This window comes from Pogonomyrmex barbatus, unplaced genomic scaffold (genome assembly GCF_055798465.1).
Source record: "Pogonomyrmex barbatus isolate J1 unplaced genomic scaffold, ASM5579846v1 scaffold8, whole genome shotgun sequence".
NCBI classification, from domain to species: domain Eukaryota; kingdom Metazoa; phylum Arthropoda; class Insecta; order Hymenoptera; family Formicidae; genus Pogonomyrmex; species Pogonomyrmex barbatus.
The window spans coordinates 9,792,261-9,812,711 of NW_028297182.1; the positions used below are offsets into that span (position 1 = coordinate 9,792,261).

Genomic DNA, 20,451 nt, shown 5'->3' on the forward strand with positions numbered 1-20,451 from the left:
TAATTTTAGACGGAGGGATATAAGGTTCATGAATTTACGAATAAGTTTATATTGAATCCACAGACATGTATTGCATCTATCTGGAAATAAACTGGAAATCTGACATTATTAATAAATTATTTCATAACAAATATAATTAAATTTAGCCAGATTCATGAAAAATATACAATCTGTGTCGAGTGTTACATTCCTATGTTCCAGCGTCCCACGAATAAATATGGAAATGAGGAAAATATTTTGATGGGTGAAACTCGCTCGCGATGCTCGTCAGGCAGTCTTCGATTTTCTACGAGAAAGCAAGGGAGCTATAAAATACAACAATGGAAGGAGAGGGAAGGAGTAACGACTGGCCCAAAGAAGCCAACAACCCCCCGTGGTGTCTCCCTGTTTACCTCAAGCGGGAGATATATCGCTTGAATTCAAATCGCAAAATACTACATATTTCTTTTAATTCATCCGTCATCCGTTTCTGTCGCGCATCACGCGCGATATCAGATCCCATTCCGCTGGGAGAAAACGCTCGGCCGTCAAAAAAAACTCTAGCAACGAATTTTCCAGTCACGCATCTTTTCGCGGTACATTTTCTCCCACGAGTTCTCTCGTCATGAGCTTTCTCGCTGCATATTTTTTCCTCGTCGTGAATTATCTCGCGTCGCGAATTTCTCGTTCTTTTTCCTTCCTTCTCTTCCTCTCTCTCTCTCTCTCTCTCTCTCTCTCTCTCTCTCTCTCTCTCTCTCTCTTTCTTTCTCTTGAAACGTAAATGCTTTCTTTGTCGTACATTTTCACATCGCAAATTCTCTCTCGTCATGCATTTTTCCATCTTACTTATCTCTCGACGCATTTTTCCTCGAACACGTTTTTTATCGCGGATTTTCTCGTTATGCGTCCGTTTATTTTCCATGTTTTCTCGCCCGGTTTCTTCACGTGTCATGCCTTTTTTTATCGCCTCTCCATCGCAGCTTTTCTCGCTGCCCACTTTTCACTTCGCAAATTTTTCTTATTTCTTTGTTGCATTATTTTTCCTTAAAGCCATTTCCGTTAATCTCCTTCTCGTAAATCCATCTGCTCGTTCCTCACGGCTTTCCTTTGCTGATCTTGAGTTTATTTTTAGTGTCTTTTTCTTTGTCACTTATTTCTTCCCCAGGATTCCCTCGTCACATATTTACAACTGCACGTTGTCTCGTCTCGAATTTTCGTCTTATCTTCCCACTGTATTATCTTCCCACGCCACTTATTCTCCCATGACGTAATTTTCATCGCGGTCTTCTTGTCGTACGCTTCATTGCCGGTTTTTCCATCCGCGTTGTTACCTCGTCAGGTGCTGCGGGCTTCCGCAGCATTAGGTCTAGAAACGGGAAAGGTGAACGAGTATAACGAGAAAGAAGAAGAAAAATGGAAGAGCAAAGTGAGAATGGCGCAAATGAAATTTAATAAAATTTCAAGCTCGTTGGTCTCTCGCACTCGGACATAGTAGTTACGATATATATTATCGTGAAGAGGACGGCCGGGTCCGTTGGCGGTCACCATGGCGACGCAGCATCCCGCGCCCCGTGACGTCACCGCTCCATCGATCCACGCAGCCCTCTATGGTTATCACTACCACCCCACTAGCCATCGTAGCCCGCAGCCACCACCGCCACCACCGTCGCCAGCATCATCTCCCTCTCTCACTGCCGGTGTCTAACATCCCTTTTCTATCCCACGTTTGCTGTTTTTCTTTCTCTCTCTTTTACTCTGTCGACTCTCCCCGCTACTCTCTTTCTTTCTCTAACCCGTTACTTTTAACTAATTATGGTTTCTTACGTATTTTATTTCTATCGCCCGCTTTATTCCGGGAAATCCCGGCCGAGATTAAAAGGACTTCTTCTTTGAAAGGAGTGCTCCATCTCCTTTTCCCCTTCTCGTTGCGTTTCAATCCTTAACTAACATCCAACTTCAATCAGTTCAACATGATTTCAATTCGTTTTATACGCACGTCCATTTCATGTATATTTACGTAAACTATATATAGTTTATATATTTATTTATAAAAAATATTATATATCTAAAATTGCTTTTTTATTGGGTATATTATGTGGATGTGAAATTATTTTTAATTCATTCTGGATCATGCATTTGTTACCTTTATTACATGCCTGTTCATATAGATTTTATCCCTTTTTCTCGTATCGTTTATTATTATACTTATGCTTTACCTTTCGTGCTACATTTACAATATTTTATCATTTCTTTTTTTCTCATTTTAATTTTTTTGTTTACCATATGTTTCGTGTTTTACATTTCTACCGTCGAATCATTTTATGCGAATGCGTTTTCTCATAATAAGACCGTTCTACAAACCTATCCTATCATTAATGTGTACCGACATTTTCACTCGCCTCGTTTCTCTCGTCCACTTTTCTTTCCTTTTTCCTCGTCATGTATTTTATATACATTTTGCATTCCCAGTTGCGTTCTCCGTATGTTTACACGAACGTCGCGGCCATTTTTATCCCCACTGCAATTAATCCCCCGGCCACGCGCGCGCTCTTTGTGCGTCTCGAAGCGAACATATGCTCTCGTGGCATCATCCACGATCCCGTAAATATAAATAAATGCATTTCCTCCCTCCAGCTCTACGTACTCTCTCTCTTTCTCTCTCTCTCTCTCTCTCTCTCTCTCTCTCTCTCTTCCCCTTCTCTCTTCTCTTTCTTTCTTACGCTCGTGGCAATCCATTACTCTTCCCTCTTCCGGTGCAGGAACGCGCGTGCATTCATGCGTGCGTTCACGCGCGCATGTACTCACGCGAATGGCTAGTACGCACGCACGCACGCACGCACGCTTGCACGCATGCACACGGGGAAAATGAGTAACCTTGTTGATGGCCGGCCGGTCGGCCGGCCGGTGGATGCTGGATGCTGGCACCTCCGAGTCTATCTTCTCTCCGGAGCGGTGACGGCAGAGGTGGTAGTGAGGGAGAGGGCCAGGGAGGGATCGATCGATACTCAAGGTATGCGTACTTTTTCTCTGAGGGTATCAATACTATTCGATATTCAATGGTCGATCGTATCTTGGAAGCAGCGAAACTGCAAGCGTGATTTCATATACACACGCGCATAGTGAGATATAATGTCAAAGTATGAGTATACTAGCGAATAATAGAAAACAAAGAGCAGATATATATATATATATATATATATATATATATATATATATAGAGAGAGAGAGAGAGAGAGAGAGAGACGGAAGGAAAGCGACATTTGTAAATAAAATATATTATTAATATAAAATCCGAAACATGAAAAAATAAATCCAGAAATAATAAGAATAGGAATATTAAATAAATATAAAAATAGTAGATTTAAAATAAATTTATTACAAAATAGTTATATATTGTAATAGAATAAAAATGTAGTAAACATACTATACAACATATAAACACAATAAACAGTACAAAGACATAATTAACATTAATAACATGACTATTTTGCGTAGATGCCGACATTTTCACGTTATCAGTGGATCGACAGAATCGCCGTATTGATATTCGATTCCCCGAGTTTCAAAGTATCGGTTATGTCTCCACATCGGCGGTGGGGTATCGGGGAGATGAACGAAGGAGGACAAAGTTGGTACGCTGGACCAGAAACGGCAGCAGCCCTTATTTCTGTGACTCGTCGCGTCCGGTGCACCCTTCGGGCGGCGGATTGCATTATCGATCGATGGATGGTTGGAGTAGGAAAGAGGAAAAGGGCTCGTCCAGCATCCGCGCCCCCTTGTCCCGCGTTCCCTTTCTCTCTTTCTCCCTCTTCACATCTTCATCCTTTTCCAGCTCTTCTCCTCTCTCTCTCTCTCTTTCTCTCGTTGCTCCCGCTAACTACCCCTCTCCCACTTTCGTACTACCTGCGCCTCCGCACCCCTTGGTTTTCGTTATTTAATTAAATCCTCTTACGATGAAAAGGGCGAGGATCCTACCAGAAGCGAGAGAACTCGGGGAACTCCTTCATTTCTTTTTACGGGCCATCGAAGCCATGCTCGCGCGAGAGAAACTGGGGAATGATAATGAGGCGCAGGTGAAAGCCGTGATGGGAGGAGATGGGAAGGTACCTTTCGAGCGTGCGAACCAAAGCTTTTATGTAGCAATGCAATTGCTGATATTTCTTTTTAGATAGCGCCGCGTGTCTTATAAACTTGGGAGAATCCGATACAATCGGGAAAAGAAAGAATGATTTAAGAAGCAAATAAACAGTTACACGGATTAATAACAAGAGAAAATAGTTTCTGTGCACAATTATGCCGCATATCACATAATCGTGTAATCGCGTCCTATCAGACAAGTCTGATGAAGCGAAGAGCACGTCGAGACACGAAAGATTCATCTCTTAAAAGGAGAGTGCGCAGTTCACGTTACCGCGGTAGCGTCGCGAGGAGCGTGACTTGAACGTTATTTTCTGCCGGAAGATTTCCTGTCCCTTTAGAGGCGATAGAGGCAATGACACCGATCTTTCTCTCTCCTCTTACTCCATTCGGTCGTCCGATAGGGATGCGCATAGGGTTGCTGGCCTCCGGCGAGTCCCAGCTGATCCCGAATTTTATCTCTCCCTTGGACCAATCGAGGGCAGTCGCCGTCCCGATGGAACTAGACGGTGTGACGCCGTGCAGTCTCGGGGTGGATTTTCACCCTCGGAACAACATACCCGAAGGTTGCACACCACTGTCAATCCTCCGGACCGCGTGTCTCGTTCTATACCGACAGCGAGCGACTCGACGATCGAACATCGATCGCGATGCAAACAAGACGGGACCAAACCGAACGAATAATCTCAAAACGCATATGTTGTATGAAAAGAAAGAGAATTTTGTAATATAAAACATAATATTTTAAAAAGAAAAATATATATTTATTTTATATACATATATATATATATATATATATATATATATATATATATATATTGTGTGTGTGTGTAAAATAAAAGTATACGTATATATGTATATATATATGTATGTATATATATATATATATACGTATACTTTTATTTTTATATATCAAGATTTTATTTTATATGGATAATATAATTGTATATTATGTCCGATTTAAAAATTATTTTATACATTTCGACAATTTATTACAAAAAATTTATGACTCAGTAAGTGTTGACATGACATTTATTGTGTAACTATATTTTGAGTGTTTTAAAACTAAGATAAAAGACTTTATACCGCAATCGGTCGTCCGATCATGGTAGCTTTCCTCGTTTGCTTATGCGTATACGCAACGAACCATTCACCCTCACGCAGGTATTAGCCTCCGTCATCCCTCTCGTCGCGCGAGAAGGTTAATCAGGAAAAAAAACGGATCGCCCAATGGACTTTTATCGATTTCGGGCCCCGAGTGCAGCCTTGACAGTCGACGTCGGTCGATAGAGGAAGGGGGAGAGGGACGAGTGGAACGAAGGGGGATGCATGGGAACCACCAAAATTGGAAAGGCAATAAGGGTATACCGAGGGTGCACCTCTATCGCTTCACGGGGGTTGCCTAGCGACCCCAGCATCCCGTTTCCTCCCTGCTCCCTCCATCCCACTCCATCCTTCCACTCTTACCCCTTCGCAACCCTTCCCGCCTAACCACCGCCGCTCGTCTCCGCGTGCGCGCTTCCCGGTATATCCACTTCACTTTTTCCCCCCTTCCCCTTTACTCTACCACCCGCCGTTCGCGTATACGTACAGTGGAATACCGATGCTCTCTTTTTCCCTCATCGTGCAACTCTCCACCCTTGCATTCTTGGATTCCTCCTTTTCTCTCCCTCTGCCCCTCTTCTCCGTCACTCTCCTTTCCGTTCGGCCATGTACTCTCGAAGAAACCTCCGGGTTTTATTTCCCTCCCAGAAATTACGTTTCCTTGCCCCCTTGCCGCACCTGCAGTTCGCGAAGGTATATCCTCTTCCTTGCTCACTTTCCGCACTTGTTCGGATCTCCCTTGCATCTGATACCTCCACCTCCTCGTCTCCTAGTTTCACAGAAGCATCTATCTCTCTCTCCTACCGGGAGAGTAGCTACAGCCCCGGAGGCCGTGGCCCGAATTCTATCGACCCGTAGCATGCTATGCCACGCCACGTTACGCCATGCCACGCCACGCCACGCCACGTCGCACCATGCCACGCTACACGCCACTATCAACAGAGAGAGAGAGAGAGAGAGAGAGAGAGAGAGAGAGAGAGGGAGAGGGAGAGAAGGAGATGCAAGTCCTTGGCTTCATTCAACTACCCTTTCGAAGACTCGAAAGATTGCGGCTACGCGCGCACGTGTTGCGGGCCCCGAAACTCGACCGAAACGCTAGCGGATCGAGCGAAGAGGGTTGTACGGCGGAAAAATTAACAGTCTCATTCGGTCGCTAATTCTCGTTTGTACAGACAAGCTATTAGTAGAAGCCAAATTTTGATTTAAATATATGAATATATATGAATAAAAACGATATTAGCAACAGTAACAAAAAATAACTATTGTGTATGTGCTTGTGTGTGATGAAAGCGGAAATGAAAATAAAATAACGTAAATGGAAGTCCATCCGTCTGTTATTTCATCCGTTTTCTATTTGTGTTACAAAACGTACGAAATCATTTTTGCGTAACATCATATACGTTGAATTAAAAGTTTCTCTTTTTTTATGAAAGATCCATTGTCGAAATAAATTTCTACTCTCTATGTTAGTTCTAATTCTTGCAAGCTAAAAATTGTCAAAATAATAAATTGAAAAAATGTTAAATGTCGCATTTACGGAATTGTTGCGATTTAAGCATCGAAAATAGGTCAAGTGGGTCCCGATGGAGCGGCAGGCTTAATAGGAAGTCCGATGCTTTCGCGCAGATCTGACAGTTAGGATTTCATCGAGATTCGATTAGACAGAAATATAAATAATCCCGTGATAGGCTCCCGTGAGTTATAAAAATCCGACTGTCGGCGCCGCGAAAGCGGTCGGAGGGATGGTCAGAATGATTCAGGATTGGCCAAAAAGCCCGGGCCAATTCCCTCTCCCGGGACATGGACGATCGTCACATATCCGAAGAGAGAGAGAGAGAGAGAGAGAGAGAGAGAGAGAGAGAGAGAGAGAGAGAGAGAGAGAGAGAGAGAGAGAAAGGAGGGATGGGAGGGAGGGAGAGAGAGAGAGAGATAGAGAGCTCGATAACGGCCTCGGGCAATTTAATCCAGACATAAAAAATAATCCCTTTGATTCTCCCGGCGCTCTCGGCGCGAGCCCATGCTGGAAATTCGCCAACCGTCACGGAAACTTCCCTTTGTCGCGGCGACCGCCGCCGTTGCTTTTGTGCCATCGACAACAGTTCCGATTCAATTCGCGGGCTGGCTATCACACGGCATGCCCCAGACTTATTTTTCAGATTTCGCATATTGACGATTTTTTTCGTCGCGAGGAGGAAAGGAAGGGAAGGTAGGCTTAACATAAGCTTTCAGAAATTGAATTTACATTTAGCCTTGCCTTTTTATCCGTACTTTTATTATAACACAATGTTTTTACCCATTAAGTGAAAGCAAATTGTATATTTATCATAATATTGAATACATTCAGAATATCACAATTATTTGTATTTCAGAATCTATTTTTTTCTGTGAATCGATTTTATTACAATATCTCATTACGATGCTCGGCAATTTAACAATTATCAATTTTTTTGCATCAAGTCTTTAACTCCTTTCTCTCGTATCTTTCCAATTTCTCGAGTAATTTCTCTCTTCCAAGAAGCATCTCTGTAGAATATATCTTCCTGATCGATACACCGCTCATCACGTACGAACGTTTCCACTTTCATTGACCGAGCGTCGTTGCCTCCCTCCTCCCTTCTCCATCGTTTCTAGAACTCGCAAATCCCGTCGGCTCTCCGCAGGAGCCGCAGGGATTCCGGTCGTCTAACAGCAGGTGGCTATTAGACCGACCTCGTCCTCGTCGTCCGAGGACTTTTACTGTCCCTGAGGTCGTTCTACAGCTAGGATTCGATTTTCTCGAGTCGTCCCGGGACGCCGCCTCACGATGAGATCGAGATAATCCCGCTGATCGCGGCTCATCTCATATCGACAGGATAAAATGCGTCACAGGACGATACGTTTATTAGCCTGTGACACTTACTAATGTGCTCGTAGTTGAAACCTCGAAAATCGTTGATCATTCACATCGCGTGATCATCGCGCGAACTAAAAAGTCACAGCTTTAATTTTTGGAATCACTTTAGAGAAATTTTTCTCGAAGCTGCATTTTTTTACACATATCAATTTCAACAATATTTGCATGAAACTCTATCAAGGTGTGGACATTCCTCTCTCTCGTACCACGATCAATCTTGATTCATTAAAAATTCGATTTTATGTTGCTGGTAGTAATTGCAAAAAATGCATAGTCTTTTTTCGATGCCTTCGCCATTTCACTATTCTCGAGTTTTCAATAGCCATTCCGGAACGGACGGTAGCCTCGATCATAGAGAATAAAAAGCACTTTGATTTTTTGATACTGCGCGAGGTACGATCATGGACATTGTCAAAGGTTTTTTTCGCATCGCGTCACTCATACCATACATTGTATTTAGAATGGTACCAGCCCTATGCTGATGAAAAAATTCTGAATTGTCGTCCGAACGTAAAAAAAAAAAAAAAAAAATACTTTAACTGCAGAAACCTTCCGATTAAAAAAATTCGCGAAATATCTGTATTTTGTATCCTTCTGCATCAAAGAGTCTATTCCCTGCGATAAAACTGAGATTGACAACAGAGAATGACTTGAGGCAAATAAGTTTAATTGTTACATTTTTTGCTTTGTCTCATCTATTTATCTTGACTAGCAAAGATCATGAATATGATTTCGTGATCAAAAAATTGCAAAAAGATTTTAGCAATCCTAAATTGTGATGCCGGTAGTAAATTTGTAAGTCTAAAAAAAATTTAGCAAAAAATTAACTGAATTCAAAATATTGATGCTTTCTTTAATTGCTTGCTTCGTACGAAGTACAGTTTTCTTCGCAAATCTTTCGTGCACCTTGCATCGCTAGACCATTCGTGAGGTCATCTGTGTACTAAATTTCATTGGTGCCTCTGGCCATTTTTTTAAATGGTATACAATATTGCGATAACTAAACGGCGATGACTAAACACCCGAACTTTTCCATCCTCTCTTCCGCTCCATTTCGCTATCGTGTGCATTTTTGACGCGAATTTTTTTGGACAATATTAATGATGTCGTGTCTTTTTTCGCACAAGATTTATGGCGCATAATATCAAGATAAATAATAATGGAGCGTTGTATGGGTAAACTTAATTGCTCTTGATTTTGAAATGAACGAGAGTCTGACGAATCATATATATATATATATATATATATATATATATACTTTTTTTGTTTTTCGCGCAAATGTCTATGACTATCGATTGCGCGTTCATGTTTTTTTCTCGGTTTTTTTTGCGCGCCATGCGAAAACGCCGGCGGAGTTATTTATGAAGGAATTTACGGGAAATAATCCGATGGAAAAATCGCGAATATTTTGTGCCACGACATGGCAGAGCTTATAATCTCGCCGGATGAAGTTGCTGGGTGGAACTTTCCACTTTTCTCCAATAGGAAAGGAACTTTCGAACTCGAGGGACCTCGAGGAAATTGGTGAGTGGAGATGATTATCAGAGAGCGCTGAGATCGAAGTAGTTTCAGATAATCAATGGTATTGGTCAGACACGCTTCACAAAATCGAATTCAGAACTGAATTTGAAATAACAGCATAATAAGAAAATAACGAAAATATTAATATCATTACATAATATTGTCATTATTGTAAAACAATAGATAATAACATGACAAACTGTCGCTACTATAAATTACTTTATAATTACTTTAATTTTTAATTACTTTAATTAAAAATATGAAACTTAAACTCTATTTCTATATAATTTTTTCAACAAATATAAATAATTTAAATTTATTTTAAATAATTTTGTTATAAATTGTATTATAAGAAATACATAATATATAAAAAGTGAATAGCAATTTATAGATTAACTATTTTCTCTTTTTATTAAATATTTCTGTTACTAAAGTTAACACGGTTTTGAACTCACTTTTAATCTTTAGTCATCTTTAAATGACTATTAAATATTTTCATTATTTCTCAAATAATTTTTATTGCCGTCATCATGCAATTTGCACTTATAATTTTAAATATTTTAATGGATTTTTATCATCTTTATTAAAAATCGTTAAAATAATGACGTGTGTTTAATGAAAAAAATAATTTTAATTATTTATCAGGCGTATTGCTGTTCAAAATTCCCTCTTGTCCCCGTTCTCCTTTCGTTCCAGGATTCTCCGGAAAGAGACCTCGTGACCGTAGGCGGCAGACACTCACCCGCGTGCAGAATTTGAAGGATGGGCGAAGAGAAGAAAAACTGCTCGCAGGATCTCGTTTTCCGGGTTACGCAAGGGGAATGATAGAAGTGAGAAGAGAGGGAGAGATGTGAAAGAGAGGAAGGAATATATCCTCGCGGAAAGATAAAGCGAGATCGCGAAACGTAGAGAAACATGTTATCCCACCGACGGAAGCTCGCGAGAGAGGACGAAGAAGGGATGAGTGACGGGGAATTATTGAAGAGAGGGGTAAGGGGTGCGAAGAATTTAGGAAGGAAGGAAGGATGGCCTGGGTCTCTCCTCTATTGAAGGTTGTTCATGGAAGGGGGAGGTCGTACGCCCTTGAACGAAGACAGGGCAACCTGACCCTACGGCGTACGTTCCTCCCGCTGTTCCCTTTCGGTCTCCTCACCGTTCTCACCCCCTCTTCCCTGACCAGGCAAGACCAGACGAGCGGCCGGCACTCTCGGAGAACACCTCGACGACGACGACGACGACGACGACGACGATGCCTTGATTTTCTGGGTGACGCTTGCGCCTTGGAGGCGCACACTAACCACACTCTCACCCTTCTGTCGCTCTCTGTTCTCCTCTTACTTCTCTCCGCCTCTGAAGTCGTCAGTCGACTTCACCACCATTCCATCGGAGAGTGGAAAATGCGCGCCAGGAGTGGCAGGCACATCGAGAGGAACCCCGGCCCGTGCTTTTCGGGGGTGGCTGTCGTGCCAGGAGGTTCGTCACCCTCTCCCGCCCGTCTGCCAACGGTGAGGGTGCGCTCGTCCTCCGGAGGGACGACGGCGGCTCCGGAACCGAGGGGGTGTACATGCACGTATATCGCGCGCGCAGGGGTGGAAACAGGGTGGCTGAGTGGGGACAGGATGGACGACGACCGGGGAGGGGGGGGGGGGACGGGAGGGCGCGGAGAGATCCCGGGGATCCCCGGGACAACCTGGGGGCAGGGGGGCACGACGGTGGCGGCGGGTATCGGGGGTTGATACCGAGGGGCAGGGCTAGGCGGGCGAAGACGGAGAGGGCGCAGTGGTCCCGCGACCATCAAACCAACAACACCGTCCTGCCGCCGCCGTCGTTCGGCGAAAACGGCGGCCGACCGACCCCTACTTCCTCCTCTTCTTCTTCTTCTCTTCTCTTCTCTCGCCGCCGCCGACGCCCGCTCTCACAAGCAACGGACGTCGGCGACACGGCGACGGACGTCGTCGACCTCTTCCGTAACGCCGCGCTGCGTCCCGCCGTCGTTATCCCGCGGAATAGATCCCGATCACGGATGGATCCCTTGCGACCCTGGCCGCTCACCGAAGAGCAGTCTCTCTCTTCGAGGAGAGGAGCAACGCACGGGAGACAAGGAAGAGGAAGAAAGCGAAGGTCGTCAGGTAACATCAGTCCGATCCTGATTCTGAAGGTTCTTTTTGTTACCGAGCACCCTTGCCGACCGCAATCGCGCCCGTCGTACGCGCTTCGACCCCCTCCGACCGTCGGGTCTAATTAATTAAGCTTTCGATCGTTTTGTCACTCTTGTCGCTATAATCACTCTTGATCGCTCTCTCTTAATCGGTTTCTTGATTGCGATATATTATTTTATCACTCGATTTAATCTTGATTTGAATTTTTTATTTTGCATTTTAAACATTTTTCTTCTTCTTAGTCATTTAAGGTTGTTATCATTTCTTTTTTTGACATTTATTTCCTTTTTTCGACTTTCTTTTTTATTCGGTCTTCTTGTTAGTAAATATTTTTTCATTACTTGATATAATTTTCCTTCCTTTTCTTTTGCATATAAATCCCGATTGCATAAATAGTCGTGATGATAATAAGACACTTCCTTCCGACTCAAGATACTTGTATTTTATTTAACTATGATAGCTCATTAACCAGCGTCACAACGATCAACCAAGAAAGATAAAATTAAATATGCATGTTTGAAATTTTTTAAGATTTTTAAGATTTTTTTTAGATTTTTGCATTTCTTTATATATTTCATTACGTTTATTATATTATCAATTATTATAAAATTATTATATTCAACATACGTCGAAAATTTTTTGTGAAAATTTTTGATCTTCTTCCCGAAATGGAATATTGTAAAATCGATCGATAATCGCTATAGATGATTAAAAATTTTTTTTGCTCTTTTCTCATTTGCCTCATTGTCTGAATTGACAAATTATTTTGCTTATTTACTTTATTTTGTTTGCCTCTCCCTTAATTCTTTTTATTATATATTTTTTTCGACAGATATTTTAACAATGGATTAATAATGTATAGTCGTACACTTTCGTAACTCGAGATTTCTATCAATCGAGCAATCTTCCACTCGTTCCAACCAGACTTTCGACCGCGATATCTACCGGGTGGCTGATCCGCTATCGTTTTGTTATCGCTACGTGCTACGACATGCACGCACGTGGATGTCATTATTTCCCGATTATTTTCTCAAGCTCTTTTGCAACATTCATTCGCACAGCTATGTACATGTCTTTCTGAAGAACAGATTCTTTCCATTTTCTGATTTAAATTGTTGCTTATCTCGGAGCAGGTATCTAAGAATATTCTGATTCGTCAATTCCTAATTAAAGTAAATTGAAGAAGAGTCGACATATGGCTCGTCTATTTGGTAAAAGACGCACTGTGTGCACGCATCAACTTGCCATATGTTCAGGAAACTGAAATTATTACCATTGCATAAAATTAATTCATCTAAGAAGGGCAGCACTCTTATGTAATTATACTCTTTGCTTCATGAACGTCCTTTCATTTAATATTATGATAAATATTAGGATGGAAGAATCTTTTGAGAAGTCTAATAACAATCTAATAATAATCTTCTCTTAACTCGCCTTAAGTCTTAACTCGCATCAAGAAATACTAGTATAATTTTAATAAATTATTAAAAAAATTTGTTTGTATGTATTTTAAAATTAAAATCGTTTTCTATCATTAAAAATAACAGTTAACGTTATCACGTATCGAGTTCACGTTCTCTTTGGATCGTGCGGCGTCACAAAAGCGTGAGCGAATAGTCGCGGTTCCGCGGCGGTTCTTCTTCCGCGATGTTCCCCCGCGCGCGGTTTTCGTGACACCCGGTACGCAAGGTGTTCCCCTATTCCGCGTAAGTACATTATGGTGTGTACTGTTGTTTTATCAGTAGTGCAGGATCGCCATGGCTACGAAGTATGAATAAGCCGTAGCCGGCACGTCGCCGTTGCTGCTGCCTTGTGCCTAATTACCATTTTCGTAATTTTCTGTCACGAAACTGACTCCGGCGAGCCGGTGCCTGAAATCAGGTCCCCAATCACGATCGCGCCCACGTCGATTCTTCGGCCTTTCAGGCTCTCGAACTTTTGCTCTAAACTTCTTCGGAATTCGAGCAGGTTTGTGTGTGTCTCTGTGATCTATAGACAGTTCAATATCAAATGCAAAAATTTCCTCAATCATTTTAAGAAAATAATTATCGGCCGATTATTTTAAGTAACGTCTTTACATTTCGACTTATGTAATTTATTGTTATAATTATTTTGCTTATTATATATTGTTTAAATACTTTACATTACTTATTAGTAAGTAAGATTAATATTTATATAAGGAATCCTGATAATTTCTATTACATTGATTTATTGACAATTTATTTAATTCTATTAAAATTTATTTAAAGTTTTAAATAAAAATAAATCTAATAAAAAATATTTAAACGTTTAAATTGGCAAGAAAAATTAACTTTATATTTAAATCTAATAAAATTTTGTAAATAATGAAATAATGAAATAATTCTTAAATAGAGTTTATTGATTTTTCTTTATTTCTTATGTAACACTTCTTATCTATTTTTCATATTTTTTTACAATTTGCTTACTCATTAAAATTTTTCAATTTTTTAAAATTAATCTTACAATTTACTATATTGATAAAGGAGAAACAAATAATAAGCTTATTGAAATAATTAATGAGTAAAATGAGAAGATATAAAACTTCTTGAGAAAAAGGGTCATTTTTGCCCAGGTCCACTTGATGATTATTATTTTCGCCGACGACACTATCGATGAGCAGTTTAATCGATCTTCAGGATTCCGTCGTCCTTACAGAAGCGCGACTAATTGCGCGAGAAGCAGTTTCGACGGTTAAACGATGTTCCCGCGCGGTAACTTATCGAACTGTCAATATGTGATCAGCTGACGCGCTCGATCGAGGCTGTCGCAAGCGGATTCCTATTTATAGAGTTTCGCACATCGCGGATACCGTCGCGAAGGTTGATGCAATATTACCACCCGTTCGTCATCGTTGCAACACTTTACAAGTGCATCGAAAAAAAATTTTTTTCTAAGCAAGAACAATTATATGATGGATAAATCTCTATATGAATTTAAACAGAATTGTTAATTTGGATGTTTCGAAAAAAATAATAATTTTTTTTTTTCTTAGAAAGGCTGGAATCCGCTTTGAATTCGAATTTTTCGGGGGAAATAAAGAATTTACATTAATAAAAATTCTAAATATGACTGTATAACAAAATTCCATTATTATCTCCATTATTATTATTCTTCGTTATTGTTTCTCCTTCAATGATCGCAATAGAGATGTGTATAAAAAAAGATTCATCTATTTTCGATATTTCCTGTAACGAGAAAGCCTCACTTGTAGATCATTTTTCTTCTTTGTCGACAACCTGTTGTCAACATATTTTAAAGATGAGAGTAAGAAAACTAACACCAAGGATTGAGAATTAGGAGTTAGGCCGAGCAATTGAATTCGGAATTCAGAGTTGAAGATTGAAAATCTAAATGTGAATGTCAAGGGGTGACAGTCGAGAGAGAAAGAGAGAGAGAGAGAGAGAGAGAGAGAGAGAGAGAGAGAGAGAGGGGGGGGGAGACCCGTTCACAATGCTAACGTGATGTTAAATGAATTCTTAGCTATTACGAAAGATATCGTAAAATCGTCGCTGACCTAGGCTCACATAACGGTTGGGTGGCTCGCCACCCTCGTACTCACCAAACTACTCGCTCTGTCTCTGTTACCGCGGGCGAGCCAAGAGCGTTGGTTTGTTCCAGATACCAGGTAGAGCCATGCGGTTCGCCGGCCTGGTACCAGGCCTCTCATGAATGGAAGAGGGTTTACCAGGATCGATGGTGAGGGCGTGCTGCCTTCAGGGGAGGATAACCGTGACGTTTCCAACCCCACCTGAGCAAGGGTGCTGCGACGTACACGTGCTCGCTTACGTCACGAGGACGCAGGACATGAGCCATTCAAGTATCATCTGTGAAAAGAGTCGAAGGATTCGCTGTTTTCTCGATGGACCAGCGTAATTCCGAAGATGGAAAGGGGAGACGAGACAATACAGCGGTAAGAGAGAAAGAGTGAGTGAATGAGTGAGTGAGTGAGTGCGTGAGTGAGTGAGCGAGTGAGAGAGAGAGAGAGAGAGAGAGAGAGAGAGAGAGAGAGAGGGGGGGGGGGGAGGGGAATAAGATCGAAGATGGATATTTCATCGCGTGTAGAATGATAATAATCATTTCAAGGTTTATTTATTGACGGTTTATTTATCGATCGACAAACTACAGCATCTCGAGATAGTAGGATCTCATAAATTCCACTTCTCTAAGTTCGATCAAACGCGCTTTTCTAAGATAGTGACTTTATCACACGCACGTACAGCACATTTTTGGTTTGTATAAAAAGCTCAATTTTTCTTAACGACAAAAATATTAAGAGGAAAAATACAAATTTGAAAAAATTTTGAATATTTTAGTTTACATAAGACTGTAGATAATTCTTAGCTTAATATTATAAATATATCCTCTTATATTTATAAATTGCTATTATTATGTATATCTTGATAAAATTATTGGAATTTATGTGAAAGTTGAAAGAGAGCATCACAATATACGGAAAGAAGGCTAGGTCGATATATCTCGATCGTGTCAGCGTTAGTTTTACCTTTGCGACTTTATAGCGCTTATAATTAGCTTCATACCGCCACGCCCGATTACACACCCTCTTGCCCTTTTGCATCCCTTATCTTCTAACTCTTCGGAAACTTCAGAGACTATTACGGACGTTTTTTTCGTCAATGATTAAATCATTTTGGCGTCCGCTAACAATTAAATATCTTGTCATTGTCTCGCATCAAATTAATTTTTATTTGAACTTTTAATTAATTTCGATAGAACGCCAATAATAAGCAATAAACATCTTTGGATTATTAATATAGATGATTAATAGATATAGTATAAAACTAACATAAAAAGATCTTAATATTTAGACATATAAAAATCGGTAATTAATTTGAGAAAACATAAGCAACTCGACACTTTGTTTACATCGTGTAATTAACTAACTCTACAATCGTTATTAAATCATATATCTTTTTTATCTTTCATTTTATTTTTGTTCAATAATTTTTTCGATCGATAATAGGACATCATCCCCATGTTGCACAGATGTCACATGTGACGGGGGCATTTAAATATCTTCCTATTAAATTCCTGGTTCTCTCCTACACGGTTGCCCCCCTTGTTCACTAGAGTTGTGTTTAAATCCCCTCTGCCCTTTCTCTTTCTCGTGAAGGTAACCCTGACCCACAGCTTCGGCCGACGAGATCCCGACCCTTTGAGGGAATGCCCCATTGTGTCGCGGAGACCAAGCATTCCTCTCTTCCGCGCACCCTTCCTCTCCACTTCACTCGTCCCACGATTCCTTCGCGATGGATATGAATTAGCCCCTTCAGAGGGGATTGGAGCAACGGAGAGAGAGAGAGAGAGAGAGAGAGAGAGAGAGAGAGAGAGAGAGAGAGAGAGAGAGAGAGAGAGAGAGGGGGGGGGGACTCACCCTTCGCGGACACGTGCCTTTTAAAACGAGCGAAACCCTCGGAGAAAGTAACGAAACGGTTTTTTGTCCCCCTTATTTTTTCGCTCGACGTCGAAAAGAGAAAAAAGTATAAGGTTACATTATGCTTCTGACACTAACAAGAGCTTAACATTTTTTATGAGGATAATTTTAAAAGTATTTATAAACATATAAATGTTTATAAATGTTTATACATGTAAGTGTTTATAAGAAAGACCAAGTAGAATTCTGCCTTAAATTTTTTGAATTTTCTAATCTATAAACTAAACATACATTTTTACGATGATTGTGCAAATGTCGTCAATAATAATTAAATTAATTTATTGTATTTGTTTTCTTAAATCTGCTTTATCTTACAAATTCACTTTCTTTATCTTTTTATTTATTCACTTATATGAGTTAAAATTCAGTATCAATATCGCACTCTTGTACACACATACACACAGTAGTTCGTTAATTATGATTCAACTAATCTTACATTTTGATTTCTCCAAATAATCATTCATAAAGTTTTATACAATGAGATGGATGAAACCAAGCACAGTTAAACGAAACGGTTAAATGAACACGTTGTGCTAAATGTAAAGTCATGGAAAAACCAATGAGACACAGATTATTATACGAGCAAGGTGTCATTGAATCGGGTTCGATGACCGACGAGATGAGAAAAACTGTCGTTAATGGAATAAAGTGTCGACTGGAAGGCTCGATTCTGCGGAACTATCAATCAGGATCACCATCGACGTTACTCGACGCAGCATCCCATATGCTCGCCGACGTGAAAAACGCGTAAACGTCGGTCCGTGGCGATGAGAAAGAGGGTGAGGGGATGATGGGAAAGGGGGGAAAGGGGAGGAGGTTGGATATCTCGATTATGCGAATATCTACGGGCACAATAGGACCCCAATGTCAGCTGCTCCTAGCATCCCCTCGTCCCTCGTGCGATATGGAATCGTGCACCCCCCGCGAAATAAGCAATAAGTTACGTTAGCTGTGACGAACCACTCCTCCCCTCCACGATAGCCCCTCACGCGGCACCGACCCCCCCTTGACCGAGGGCACGCGCCGGGGTGAACGTCCCCCATAGTGCAGTTTCGGCGTTCATCATGCTCGCTTCGAGTCTGTGCAATGTACCCGGTGTCTCAGAATTAACGCGATCATTAGTAATAAAATAGAGATAATTATTTTTTTGAGTGCGTAAGATAATAATTCTCTTTTAATGGAAATTAGGAGCGAATTAAATTGCGGGTTGTTGGTCAACAACGGATTTTATTTCTCGGTTGGTTCTCAAGTGTCATTCAATTCAGCTGCTGTTTTTGAAATTTAATATTCAGTGCACAGTATTTGACGTTGAAAATTTTTAAGGTCGAAAGAAATCATCGTTTATTTGAATTAACTAGTGAAGAACTGCAATTATTTCCCATTCATCACGGCATTCATCATGTGACTCTACACGCGGTTGTGTGATGACTTGTTGAAAAAACATGTTGCAATATATAATTTCAAATATATTTTTATTATAAAAAATAAAGGACCATAAAGGGTCAATTAGATATTAATAGGAGATTGGGAATATAAATAGTTATTGGAGGGAAGTTATTGCAGTTATGCAGATAAGTGTTAGATTAAGTTGCAGATTAAATGTCGCGGATAATAAACGGAGGATCCTGAATCCAAATCTGATCAGACTAATTTTTCTACTTACCTTATATTGAATAAGTATGAAAAAATTTAATTAAATTAACTAACTGACAAGAGATCTATGAAAATGACCGTTTTTTTTATAATTATCAGTTGATTTATTTTTTTTGATTTTCCAAATTCCTTTTAAGCAGTGATGCAAAATTTTTCTAGTTACCAACTAAAATAATGGCAATACAATAAAATATAAACGTTAAGAAATCTATTAGACGTGTGCAAAATGTTTCTAGGAAGCGTTGTGGAGATTAAAACTAACATATCTTCAAAAGTGACAAAGTGTATTCTTCGACACCACTGGATTGTAATCTCTGAAGATTGTAACGAATTTCAGCAAGGACTGCTGAGGGTGTGGTACAACAATACTCGAAAAAAATCCTGGACACAATCAAGACAAGAGAAGAAGTGTGAGTCTGTGCTCCTTGCGTTCACTGCGGGCTTCCATGTGCCAACTTTTCAAAATTCATAAGGCACGCGGTGAATGCCAAGAGCGGACCAAATTCAACGATCTTGTAATCGATCGAGCGTGATGTGAAGTCATCGAAAGCGTCTGAGGAGCGAGCTTGCATTCGTTGGGAAAGGTCAGTATCAAGGATCGACGATATTCTCCGTCTCTTACTTACTTAAAAAGTTAAGAACGTAATTATGTAACTATTAATTTCTACATCTGTTATGTTTATAAGCGGTTTATAAACATCTATTATGTTTATAAATAAATATTATAATTACTTGAATATAGCTTATACATTATATTTATTTCCTATATCTGAAAGTCTAATTTAAGATAATAAATTTTATAATTATTGACGTATGATACATTTAAAAGCTTTTATTTTGATTAGTAATTGCCAAATCTATCCTTGTTAATTACAAATTGGGTAATTGATCATGATTATACAAGTGAATATCTAATTTTAATAAAATGGCTATTTTGTCATTGTCTTTATCTACTTTTTAAAATTTTATATAAAGCTATGCACAATAATATATTTTTTTAAGATTTAAATATAAAATATAAATAGAATTATTATCTTTGTAATAATGGAGTATAAAAAGTATTCTTGCAATACTGAAATATAATTTTTATAATATTTTATTATTTACAATATTCAGAAATTTTTTTTATTATTTGTTTATGAATCTATACTCTCTTTATGCGCTAATATTCTGACCCAGTCATGAAGCAAAAAATCAACTTTAATCGCACATAAAAGATTAAGTGTATATTGGATTCCTGATTTTCTCCGTCAAGCGCGTTAAACATCAAGACAGAAAGAGAAAGGGGAATAGAGTGGTTAACAATAATGGTGGAAAACAAGCGTTCCCCAACAGGGACGGAGGTTGCCGAGGTCGGGTTTAAAGCCGAAAAGCTCCTAAATGGAAATCGGGGAATTCCCAGGGCGTAGAGGACGAGAACGGCTGTCGGTTGTATCGACCGAGACGAAAGGGCTGCGAAGGGAGATGCTGGCGATGGTGGGGATGCTGCGCGGTTTAAGGGTGGACGCACGTTGCCTGGCAACCTTCCCGCA

The 20,451-nt window shown here is 40.2% G+C and overlaps 1 long non-coding RNA gene across 1 annotated transcript; it reads left to right on the forward strand.

Annotated features, from left to right (window-relative positions):
• The first annotated feature begins 11,015 nt into the window (after positions 1–11,015).
• On the forward strand, positions 11,016–20,204 carry LOC148934771 (uncharacterized). The gene is made up of 2 exons (XR_016141183.1): positions 11,016–11,763; positions 15,433–20,204. It is a non-coding gene; the product is annotated as an uncharacterized LOC148934771 (long non-coding RNA).
• Positions 20,205–20,451: the final 247 nt, after the last annotated feature.